This window comes from Myxocyprinus asiaticus, chromosome 12, assembly GCF_019703515.2.
Source record: "Myxocyprinus asiaticus isolate MX2 ecotype Aquarium Trade chromosome 12, UBuf_Myxa_2, whole genome shotgun sequence".
Taxonomy (NCBI): Eukaryota; Metazoa; Chordata; class Actinopteri; order Cypriniformes; family Catostomidae; genus Myxocyprinus; species Myxocyprinus asiaticus.
In genome coordinates this window covers 23,282,262-23,295,484 of record NC_059355.1, presented here as the reverse complement: position 1 = coordinate 23,295,484, position 13,223 = coordinate 23,282,262, and positions in this window count along the sequence as shown.

The following is a 13,223-nucleotide window of genomic DNA, read 5'->3' as shown; positions in this document are numbered from 1 at the left end:
GTCATGGTTACTGGTGTAACCTCCGTTCCCTGATGGAGGGAACGAGACGTTGGTGTCGATGTAGTGACACTAGGGGTCACTCTTGGGAGCCCGAGACACCTCTGGTCTTTGATAAAAGGCCAATGAAAATTGGCGAGTGGTATTTGCATGCCACTCCTCCGAACATACGGGTATAAAAGGAGCTGGTATGCAACCACTCATTCAGGTTTTACGCTGAGGAGCCGATATAAGGTCCGGCCATTTCAGCGGGTAGTTCAGCGTTGTGGCAGGAGGGACCAACGTCTCGTTCCCTCCATCAGGGAACGGAGGTTACACCAGTAACCATGACGTTCCCTATCTGTCACTCACTCGACGTTGGTGTCGATGTAGTGACACTAGGGGTCCCTATACAAAACGCCACAAGGCTGAACTGTGTTACGTGAACTGGCGGTGCGTGGTGGGCAGACTTGCTGTGTGCCTCATAGCCAGCACACCAGGTCGACACGTAACCTCCCCCAACACAGTTATGAGTGTCGAACGGCCCTTTTTGGGGACAAGTCGACGACCCAGAGATAGAGACAGGCTTAACCCAGTCATGGCCTCTTTCCCCTTCTCTTTTTCCACTCCCTAAAAAGAAGGGGGATTATCCGACTGGGCCGCCAGGTCTAGTCGGGGGTGTCCCTCCCAAGGGGAGGACACCGCGGAGACCACACCTCGCCCCAAGAGAGGGGGGGATATTTAAGTGAAAGAATACATCACATGGTCTTTCCAACCATGTGGAGAGCCTTCAAGGTAGATCCTACCCAATGGGGGAGGAGTTACTACAACATGGAGACTGAGGGGCTCTGCCCAAGGAAGACACAGTTTGCCAGTAGGGAAACGAACTAGCGGAAGATATAGATCGCATGGGGTTAGCCTTACAGGGAACCGCCACATGCGGAGCACCTACCCCAGAACCGGGCTCTTAGTTAGCGCGTGTACTGGGCCGGCAGCGAGTCTCTCCGAAAACTCGACTGCCACAGGGCTCGGAGGAAGTCAACCAGGGAACAACCTTTGTGAACACTACTGGGAATTAACAGCGCACGTCTTCAGCTCAAAAGGAGGTGGAAGGCGCTATGTGCAAGCGATACACCCGGCCGGCTATCCCGGGCTTATCCGCTTGTGTTGCGTGCCACTACCTGGGACGAAACCGGTTCCACCCGGAGGTTGTAGAACCTTGCAAAGGTGTTGGGTGTTGCCCAGCCCGCTGCTCTGCAATGTCTGTTAGAGAGGCACCTCTGGCCAGGGCCCAAGAAGCCGCTACACCACGAGTAGAATGGGCTCGTAGCCCTACCGGGGGCGGCATGTTTTGGGCGAGACATGCCATAGTTATGGCGTCAATGAGCAGTGGGCGATCCTCTGCTTGGAGACAGCGCTTCCTTTCCGCTGTGCACCAAAGCAGACAAAGAGCTGCTCAGAGAGTCTAAAGCTCTGCGTGCGATCCAAATAGATGCGCAAAGCGCGCACCGGACACAGCAACGCCAGGGCTGGGTCTGCCTCCTCCTGGGGCAGCGCTTGCAGGTTCACCACCTGGTCTCTAAAAGGAGTGGTGGGAACCTTGGGCACATAGCCCGGTCGGGGGTCTCAGGATCACGTGAGAATAGCCCGGACCGAACTCCAGGCACGTTTCGCTGACAGAGAACACTTGCAGGTCACCTACCCTCTTGATGGAAGTGAGCGCAGTCAGGAGGGCAGTCTTCAAGGAGAGTGCCTTAAGCCCGGCTGACTGCAAAACTCAAAGGGGGCTCTCTGTAGACCCTGAAAAACTACAGAGGTCCGATGAGGGAACAAGGCGTGGCCTGGAGGGATTCAGCCTCCTGGCGCCTCTTAGGAACCTGATGATCAGATCATGCTTCCCTAAGGACTCACCGTCGACTGCGTCATGGTGTGCTGCTATGGCAGCAACGTACACCTTCAAGGTGGAAGGGGACAGCCTCCCTCCCAACCTCTCTTGCAGGAAGGAAAGCACTGATCTGACTGCACACCTCTGGGGGTCTTCCTGATGGGAAGAACACCACTTAGCGAACAGACACCACTTAAAGGCATACAGGCGCCTCGTAGAGGGAGCCCTAGCCTGAGTGAATGTGTCTACCACCGCAGGTGGGAGACAGCTTAGGTCTTCCGCGTCCCGTCCAGGGGCCAGACATGGAGATTCCAGAGGTCTGGGCGCGGGTGCCGGATGGTGCCCCTTCCCTGAGAAAGAAGGGCCTTTCTCAGGGGAATTTGCCCGGGGGGAGCTGTCACGAGGAGCGTGAGGTCTGAGCACCACGTCTGGGCGGGCCAGTAGGGTGCTTACCAGGACGACCTTCTCCTCGTCCTCCCTGACCTTGCACAGGGTCTGTGCGAGCAGGCTCACTGGGGAAAAATGCATATTTGCGAATGCCAGGGGACCAGCTGTGCCAGCGCGTCTATGCCGAGGAAGGCCTCGGTGAGGGCGTACCAGAGCGGGCAGTGGGAGGATTCTTGGGAGGCGAACAGGTGCACCTGTGCCTGACTGAATCGCTCCAAATCAGCTGGACCACCTGAAGGTGGAGTCTCCACTCTCCCTTGAGGGTAACCTGTTGTTACGGCGCGTCCGCCGAAGTGTTGAGGTTGCCCGGGATGTGAGTGGCTTGCAGCGACTTGGTGCTGCTAACTCCGTTGGAGGAGACGGCGGGCGAGTTATGACATACAGCGGGAGCGCAGACCGCCTTGGCGGTTGACATGTGCTACCGCTGCCGTGCTGTCTGTCCGAACTAGCACGTGCTTGCCCTGGATCAACGGCCGGAACCTCCGCAGGGCGAGCAGAATTGCCAGTAACTCGAGGCAGTTGATGTGCCAACGCAGCTGCGGACCCGTCTAGAGGCCGGCAGCTGCGTGCCCGTTGCCAACAGCGCCCCAGCCCATTTTGGAGGCGTCTGTCGTGACCACGACGCGCCTGGAGACCAGTTCTAGCGGAACACCTGCTCGTGGAAACGAGAGGTCGGTCCAAGGGCTGAAAAGACGGTGACAGACCGACGTAATGGCCACGCGGTGTGTCCCGTGGCGCCATGCCCGTCTCGGGACTCGAGTCTGGAGCCAGTGCTGAAGCGGCCTCATATGCATCAACCCGAGCGGGGTGGCCACCGCCGAGGACGCCATATGCCCCAGGAGCCTCTGAAAATGTTTCAGTGGAACCGCTGTTTTCTGTTTGAACGCCTTCAAACAGGCCAGCACCGACTGGGCGCGCTCGTTCATAAGGTGCGCCGTCAAGGAGACTGAGTCCAACTCCAAACCGAGAAAAGAGATGCTCTGAACCGGGAGGAGCTTGCTCTTTTCCCAGCTGACCCGAAGCCCTAGTCGGCTGAGGTGTGAGAGCACCAGGTCCCTGTGTGCGCATAACCCGTCTCGAGAGTGAGCTAGGATTAGCCAGTCGTCGAGATAGTTGAGAATGCGAATGCCCACCTCCCTTAACGGGGCAAGGGCAGCCTCTGCGATCTTCGTAAAGACGCGAGGAGACAGGGACAGGCCGAAAGGGAGGACTTGTACCGATACGCCTGACCCTCGAACGCAAACCGCAGGAAGGGTCTGTGTCGAGGAAGGATCGAGACGTGAAAGTACGCATCCTTCGGGTCTACCGCCGCGAAACCAATCTTGATGCCGGACGCTCGCTAGAATGCGTCTTTGCGTCAGCATCTTGAACGGGAGTCTGTGTAAGGCTCGGTTCAGTACTCGCAGGTCCAAGATTGGCCGCAACCCACCGCCTTTTTTCGGTACAATGAAGTAGGGGCTGTAAAACCCCCTCTTCATCTCGGCTGGAGGGACAGGTTCTATCGCGTCCTTCCGTAGGAGGGTAGCGATCTCCGCGCAAGGTAGCAGCGTTTCCATCTTTCACCAAGGTGAAGTGGACACCGCTGGACCTGGGCGGATGCCCAGGGAAGTGAATCGTGCAGCCGAGTCGGACGGTCCGGACCAGCCCTCGCGACGGACTGGAAAGCGCAAGCCATGCACCCGAGTTCCGCGCAAGGGGGACCAAAGGGACAACGTCATCGGATGTACCGGCGGGTGGGGCCTCGCGGCGGGGCGGAGCTTGAGGTGCCACACCACATCGTGGCCGTGCTGAGTCCGAGGACATCGAAGCACTTACCTGGCTCCTTGTGACCACCCCCGGAACAGCCTGGGACGGGGGAGGAAGAGGCCTGTCCTCATGACCCATGGAGACTGTCACATCGGGGGCGGATTTGTGCCACAGCTGGGCGCTCAGGGCGGGAGACCGCCGCTGGAGCGCCAACCTGCCAAATGGAGTGGTGGACGGTGGTCGTGATGCCAGCCGTACACACCGAATATGTGACCCAGGGAACAAGGAAACCACTCTTGCGGAGCTCTTGAGTACTGCAGCCACTTGGGCATGCAGCGCAATTAAATGCAAAAGGTAACAAAAAGAAGATCTGCTTACCAGCTCCAGAGCAGTGGGTTTCGTTGTCCCTGGGTCGCCCGTCTCAGGGGTGCTTTGAAGACCTCCGTGGGTTCTTCGGTGCCGGCTGTGAGACGGGTGGCGTCGGCTTCCTGTGGTGGGCTCCACGCCAGGGCCGGGCCGGAGGGGCGGGCTGCGGCGGAGCCGGTGCAGTCACCGCAGGGGGACGCCCTCGGCGATGAGTAGATGGGGGGATCTTGAGCCACGCCGGGGCAGGACAAGCCGGCTAGCATCCATCTACTGCTCTACCATCGAGAACTGCTGGGCAAAGTCCTCGACAGTGTCGCCGAATAGGCCCGCCTGGAAAATGGGGGCAGCAAGGAATCGTGTCCTGTCGGCCTCACCCATCTCGACCAGGTTGAGCCAAAGGTGGCGCTCCTGGACCACTAGTGTGGCCATCGTCCGCCCGGGAGACCGCGCCGTGACCTCCGTCGCTCGGAGAGCGAGGTCGGTCGTCGAGCGCAGTTCCTGCATCAATCCCGGGGCGGAACTACCCTCGTGCAGTTCCTTTAGCGCCTTGGCAGACTTGCAGGAGAGCCATGGCGTGCAGGGCGGAGGCGGCTTGTCCAGCAGCGCCGTAGGCTTTGACCGTCAGAGACGACGTAAACCTACAGGCCTTGGACGGGGGCTTTGGGCACCCACGCCAGGTGGCGGCGCTCTGCGGGCATAGGTGCACCGCGAGCGCCTTTATCCACCGGGGGATTGCCGAATAACCCTTGGCCGCCCCACCATCGAGGGTAGTGAGAGCGGGGAAGCTGAAAAGATCGGGACCGGGCAGTAAAAGGTGCCTCCCGCGATCTTGTCAGCTCTTCATGCACTTCCGGGAAGAAAGGAACGGGGCGGGGCGTGGCTTTGAGCGGCGCCGCGAGCCCAGGAACCAATCACAGAGCCGCGAGGGTTCAGGGAAGAGCGGTGAAATCCACTCTAACCGACGCTCGCGGCTGTCCGGGAAAGCATGTCGTCATCTCCGCGTCAGCCTGTGACTGGGCGATCGACCCCGAAGGGAGGAGCCCAGCCGAGGCTTCCGACTGGACGAGCCCGCTCTCCGATGCTGCGCTCGAGAGCTCATCACTTTCGCGGGCTCCGAATAAGAGGTCGAACTCGCCGTGAGACGAGCCGGCTGACTCACCCGGAAGCCCGATCGGGGCAGACGAGCGTGCTGGGGAATGGGAGTTCCGCGGGGGGATACCCGGCGGAGGCGGTCCCATTGGGGTCCTCAAATCGCCCCCAGTGCTAGCCGCGCTGGCCTCAAACCCGTGGGTAAAAGGACCGAGGCGGGAGCCTCTGGGGTGGCTCGCTTCCTTACGAAGGCGAGCCGCGACCGCAACGTTGCCATGGACACATTCTCGCAATGAGAATGTGACCATCCACGAACGCTGTCTCCGCGTGAGCAGTGCCCAGACACGAAAGACAGTGATCGTGACCGTTAGAAGGCGAGAGATAACGAGCACAACCAGGAATAACACACAATCGGAAAAGCATCTTTAAAAAGACGCGTCTTTAAAAAGACGTTCCGTGTGTGCGCTCTTTTAGAGAAATATATACTCTTTTAGAGGGGAAAAATGCTCTTTCAGAAAATATACTCTCTAGTTTTTCTGCCGAAGCGCCCAGGGGCGTTCTCTGCAGTGCACCAGTGCAGAGGAGGGAGAAGCCGCTGAAATGCGCCGTCAGATCCAGCAGGTGAATGAACAGTAGTATTCAGCTCAGTGAGCATGACCGTTCGGCTCCGAAGAGAAAATCTGAATGAGTGGTTGCATACCAGCTCCTTTTATACCCGTATGTTCGGAGGAGTGGCATGCAAATACCACTCGCCAATTTTCATTGGCCTTTTATCAAAGACCAGAGGTGTCTCGGGCTCCCAAGAGTGACCCCTAGTGTCACTACATCGACACCAACGTCGAGTGAGTGACAGATAGGGAACTACCACCGTCGTATCATCAGCAAACTTAATGATGGCATTGGAGCTATGTGTTGCCACACAGTCATGTGTGTACAGGGAATACAGGAGTGGGCTGAGAACACAGCCCTGCGGGGCTCCAGTGTTGAGGGTCAGTGATGAGGAGATGTTGCTGCCCATTCTAACCACCTGGCATCTGCTTGACAGGAAGTCCAGGATCCAGCTGCACAGCAAGCTGTTTAAGCCCAGGGCCCAGAGTTTCACATCAAGCTTGGAGGGCACTATGGTATTGAATGCTGAGCTGTAGTCTACAAACAGCATTCTCACATATGGTGTATGCAAAACAAACCAAAACACTTGTCTTTAAAGTATAACAAAGTTTATTGATGCAGTAATATCAATTAATAATCAGTACAATGCAGTCAATAAACTTCCGACTTTCAACTACAAACTAAACAGTAACATGATTAGATATTGTAACAAAATAAGCCTATAATACATGAGAGGAAGGTATATGTGTGTGTGTGTGTGTGTGTGTATGTGTGTAAGGAGTGACGTGCACAAAATGGCAGATGTGGCTCTCATTAAGAGTATGTCATGCGAGGTTTCCGGCCAGAGAATATGGCCGCGAATGTGGGAGGAGAGAGGCTGGTTAATGGCGTCTGCCCATTTAGCGCATGTCTCCACTTGTACGATAACTTTGGGACAAAGCTGAGCTTTATCGCCAAGTTATCTACTTGCCAAATAGTATGTGTGCAGGTATGTTTGTGGCGGGTCGCTTGTGGGTGTGGTTAGTACGAGAGAGAGAGAGAAAAGAGTGATGGCACCGAGCTGGTTTTCGCATTTGTGGGGGAAGAGGGCAACTGTTAGTTTATCACTCAGAGATGCGGTGAACAGCTCGTAAACCATCCCGCGGTCTTTGGTTCTTTAATGGATAAACTCAGTGTGCCGGTCTCACCCGGAAATACACAACAGTCCAGCATGGTTGGACTACAACACAGAAAATCTCATTTATGGTAAAAGTACGTTACAGTAATTCCTTGAGTATTATTAGCAGCAATGAGCGGACTCGGCAGTCTGTAAACTGTACAAGCAATAACTTTGATACACAAGAATAACACACTATAATAATCTATCTCTGCCCAGATGTAAACCTCTTACCTGAATCACGTGAGGACATGAGTAGAATGTGTGTTCATCAGTCGTTTGACTCCGACTCGGTTCCTCGAAGCTTGGGTGATGATGGGAGGCCATTTCCTCGCTCTGTCGGCAGGGGGTACGGCTGCTGATTCTCGACGGGCTGGTGGAGAAATCAGTGAAGTCGACTCGGTTGAAGAGGGAAGAGAAATCTTCTTTCTTCACTTCTGCAGGTAAACGGGTGAAGATGTGAATTGCTCGGCGGTCTCCTTCGGATCTGTTAGTGTGTTCGGTGGAACACGGAGAAATCTAAACTCGTCCAGCGAGATGGAGATTGCATGGCCAAAGTTTCAAGTCATATGTTACTTCCTTTTTTATACTCCCGATGATGTCATGGTTGAGGGCACGTTCTATCGTGCACCTCATCCAATAAGAGTTGAGAGTTCGATCCTTCAGAACTTCACACAAAGTAAGCAAGGCTTCATGGGATTTGTAGTCTGTTTTGGATTCCCTTTGTTTGATTTTAGCATGGTTAGGCTTTATGACTGTATGTAGGCCTGTCTTTGTCTTATATCTGAATACCTGAGGCCCAACACAATCTATCATAATAGAGGTGTATTAGGTAATTATTGTGTGTGAATTGCATTTTTATTTTTTAATGTACTTTCAAATTACTAAATAGATCTGGTTAAAAAACTTAACGCAACATCATTGACCCTTATATGACTTTTAATTGTACAGTCAAGAACACAGTGACCTATAGATGCCAATGGCTAGCAATGGTCAGTAATCTTGACTGACCTGAATAAAGGCTCAGGCAACTGCTGTAGAAATGTAAACTGTAATCAGAGAAGCAAAGTGAGGAAAGAATTGTCAAAATGGAAGAATCCATAGGGCATTACCACTTAAGCATGCTGCCCCTGATTTTGTATGATATTCCTTAATTAACAGAAAAAATCAGCAGATACTCTACTGGTTTTACTCAGCTCAGTATCCAGATCTTATCTCCCTAGAAGATCTGACATAGATCTACAAACTGATAGTAAGCCATTTTTTTCTGCTTTCCTCAGTTCTTGGAGTGGAGAATCACTTTGTCAAATGTCCAAGGAATTCAAGTCTTTTCCCCTATTACTAACAGGCATCCTCTGGTTTATATTTTCGTAAATATGGCCTGTTTTCTGATTCCCTAGTGGGCTGTCTATCTGAGAATGCACATTCAGGGCCATGAAGAGCTTAAAGTGCCATACAACATGGACAATAAACTTCTGGTGACCATAAGCATGTGAATCTTTAATTTGAAGATATGCTCTACCATTGTGTGTTGCAACCTTGATACCACTGCATAGTCATTAAAATGGAAACCATGCTGTCCATAATCTTCCTGTTGTACAGTGAATGCAGTGAACTTTCCTTACCCTCCTCCTAGCTACTTTGTCACAGCAAATGAAGCTGCTTGTCTAAGCTAGTGATTGATAGTGACAGAAACAAAACATCCGTCAACCGCTGAGGTTTCAGACAGCATCCCACAGTGGAACCATGTCCCATAAAACTCACTTTGCAAATCTAAAATTATTAGTACCTGACCACAACATATCGAGAGGGGACAGGGACTTTGCTATTACTCAGATCCATCTCAAATATCGTTTGGACAATGCAAAGTACAGAGCCTGCGGATCAATGCAGCCTTCCGCAAACACCATTAGTACACAACAGCATACGATCAGTTTACTGAAAAGAAAAACACTGTGCGGCATCCCTGCACTCAGCATCCCTTTACTGGAAACACTTGATGCCTTGTTGCAATGAAATTAATTCTCCAAATTCATTAGCCGAATCAGATATTCAATCGATGTGACCAAAAATAATTATGTGATGGAAAACGAATGACAAATGACTCCTCTGCCTATGCTTTCCGTGCGCTAGACAAGACTGCCTTATTTCAAACATGGAAAATATGATACCGGCCAAACTAATCATAATAACAAAACACCAGCCACATCTGAATCTAATTTATCTCTCATTTTAGGTTTGTCAGTGTCTTCTTTTCTTTTCAAGGCTCCAGAGAGAGGAAATGAGACGTGAAAGGTGCCAGCATGATCGGCTGTTTGGGTATCCGTCTACACTATTACCATTTACCGAGTAGTTATTAATCCCTCAACAATATTCTTGTATTTTATGTTTAGTAATTGAGGAGTGAGAGAGAAGGAGCAAATTTATAACTGCACCCTGTGGATGTTCACTCTCTGCAAAAATATATCAAATTGCTTTCTCTACAAACATGATCGACATGTTGGGACTCCAGTATGCTGTGAGGACAATACTCTCCACACATGATCAACAGTGAAACTCAAGTTTCTCTGCTTGAAAATATGATCCAGAGGGTAAATTGCCAACAATTAAACAACGGGCCTCTATAGAGAGGGTGAGAGGCAAACACACGGCCCTTTCACGCTGTCTGAATAGAGCGTGGCCCAAATGCATCTAATTAATGGGCTTCTTATGAACCATGTCCAAACACACCTCTTTAAAATGTTGATTATTTTAGGCAACATAAATTGGCTAGATGTTAGTGCACTGTGTCACTAAAATGAGCAGTGTACAGTCAATAAGTTAAAAATCCCGTGCACTTTAGAATAGGTTTATGTCAACTTTTGAGGAATTAGAGCTGTGGGAAATAAATGACAAGACAGTTATCGCACACAACCCCTTCATAACACGAAACACAGGGGGCTGTTCGACAGAATGTCAGTGAACAATAAAATCCTCTTTGAGGATGAAGGTGATGCAATGATTGATGCAATGACGCAATGAATTCACATGACGATTAATGCCTTTTTAAAGCAAAATCTCACTTTCCATTCATAACAGAAAACTCAGCCAGTTTTTTTTTATTTATTTTTTTGGCATAATGGGTTTCTGATGAAAGAGAGGCATGTCTAGTCTGTATCTGTCATATTAAATGGTAGATTGTAAATGAACCCAGCTGACATGTGGTGTTATGAAATGAGGTTATTTATCACACATCCTTTATTGTGTGCCAGACACATCACACACTAAGCCACGGCACAGCTGTTCTTCACTTTTTCTTGCCTTTTTGCTAATTGCACAAGCGCACTAATGATGACCTATTTCCGTGGGTAATATTAATCCCGCAAACACTGTGTGTCTTCATAATATTATCAGCAAATTAGTGGATATTTAGATGAATGTTCCTTCCAAATGTTTAAAAGCATAGTTTATTTCCTTAAAGGGATAGTTCATCCAAAAAATAACATTCTGTCATAATTTACTCATTCCAAACCCATATGATTTTCTTTCTTGAGTGAATATATTTATCATAATGCCCAACTGCTTTTTTCCATACACTGAAGGTGAATTAGTACCAGAGAAAGTCCTACAGGTTTGGAACAACATGAGGGTAAGAAAAAGATGCCAGAATTTTTCATTTTTGAGTGAACTGTCCCTTTAAGAAAAATATGTAAAGTTGTGAATTACAGTCTAAGATTTAAGTCCTAAACTAATCTGTTGTAAGCTACATAATTATACATGTTTAGAGGTTAATGTTAAATGGTATTTGGCTAAATGTGTGTTCTAGTTCCTACCTCTTAGTTCCAAAATGATCTCACTGTGACCCTGACCTGCAAGGGGAAATGAGATTGTTCCCCTCATGTTTCTGTAGATCAGAGTGTGTTGAGTAAGATCAATGGTCATCAGCCTTTCATAATGAGGTAGATGATGTGACAGAGATGGTGGTCAATTCCTATTTAGTGATGATTTTGGACTGTCACTCCCCACACCCCCTCCCTCTGTCACGCAACCGTCAGTCAGGAATCGTAAAAAAAAATATCTCTTAAAAGCATTGTACATAGGGCACTTAAAGAATGCACTGAGACACTATATAATGCTTTCAATGGACCTTAGTCAGGGAAGATGCGATGCCATATCTAATTTGTCATGTATGAAATGAAACAATTTCCATCAATTGGTTGTACTGTTGTGTACTTTTGTTGATTGTTCAGCATACAAAACATGAAAAAAAAAAATGCAATGCAAAACATTTCACATGGACAAAAAGCTCTGGAAACATGGGTTGCAGATGACAATCCTAAGACATTACAACCTATTACAGCCTTATTTTATAATGTACTGTGTGTGTGTGTGTGTGTGTGTGTGTGTGTGTGTGTGTATATATATATATATATATATATATATATATATATATACATACAACCCCAATTCTGAAAAAGTTGGGACAGTATGAAAAATGCTAATAAAAACAGAAAGGAGTGATTTGTAAATTACAGTATATTCACACTTTGCTATATTGAAAGCACTACAACTACACATTATATGATGTTTTACCTTGTGAATTGCATTGTTTTTTTGTTTTTTTTTATGTACAGTAATTTCAAATCAGATGATTGCAACACACTCCAAAAACGTTGGGACAGTCGAGTGTTTATCACAAAGAAATCATCACCATTTCTTCTCACACTTATTAAGCATTTAGGCACTGAAGACACAAGTTTGTTAAGTTTAAAAAGTGGAATTTTCCCCCATTCATCCATTATGCAGGTCTTCAGCTGCACAGTTGTACGGGGTCTTCATTGCCATATTGTGCACTTCATAATGCACCACACATTCTCAATTGGAGATGGTCAGGTCTGCAGGCAGGCCATTCTAGCACCCGCACTCTCTGCTTATTCGGCCAGTATTTGGTTTGAAGTTGTCCTGCTGAAAATGTCGGGATGTCCCTGGAAAAGATGCTGGATGGCAGTATATGATGCTCCAAAATTTGTACATATCTGTCTGCATTAATGGTGCCCTCACAGATGTTACCCATGCCATGGGCACAGACACATCCCTGGCCCATACAGACACTGGCTTTTGGACCTGATGCTGATAACAGCTTGGATGGTCCTTTTCCTCTTTGGCACGGAGAACACAACGGCTGTGTTTTTCAAAAACTAATTTAAATGTGGTTTCATCGGACCAAAAAACACGGTTCCACTGTTCTACTTTCCATCTAAGATGAGAATGAGCCCAGAGAAGTCGGCAGCGCTTCTGGACAATGTTGCTGTAGGGCTTCCGCTTTGCATAGTAAAGTCTTAACTTGCATCTGTGGATGCAGCGGTGAATGGTTTTGACTAACCATGTTCATGATATCCATTACAGATGAATGATGTTTTTTTAAGACAGTGATGTCTGAGAAATCAGAGATCATGCGCATTCAGAAGTGGTTTTTATCTTGCCCTTTACGCACTAAGATTTGACCAGATTCCTTGAATCTTTTAACTATATTGTGCACTGTAGAGGGTGAAATGCCCCAAATCCTTCGAATTTGTCTTTGGAGAACATTGTTCTCAAAGTGCTGGATTATTTGTTGGAAAATTGACAAGTCTAGAATGATCCTTGCTCTTGAAGGACTAGACTGTTTTTGGAGGCTCCTTATATACTATGACACAATTGCTTCACCTGTTTAACATCTCCTGTTTCACATTGTCTTGTTATTTTAACTCGTCAAATTGTTATTAGTCTTAAATTGCCCATGTCTCAACTATTTTGGTGTTGCAATCATCTGATTTGAAATGACCGTACATTTTAAAAACAACAACAATTAAATTTACAAGGAAAAACATAATATAATGTGTAGTTGTAGTGTTTTCAATATAGCAAATGGTGAATATAACTTACAAATCACTACTTTTTGTTTTTATTAGCATTTTTCATACTGTTCCA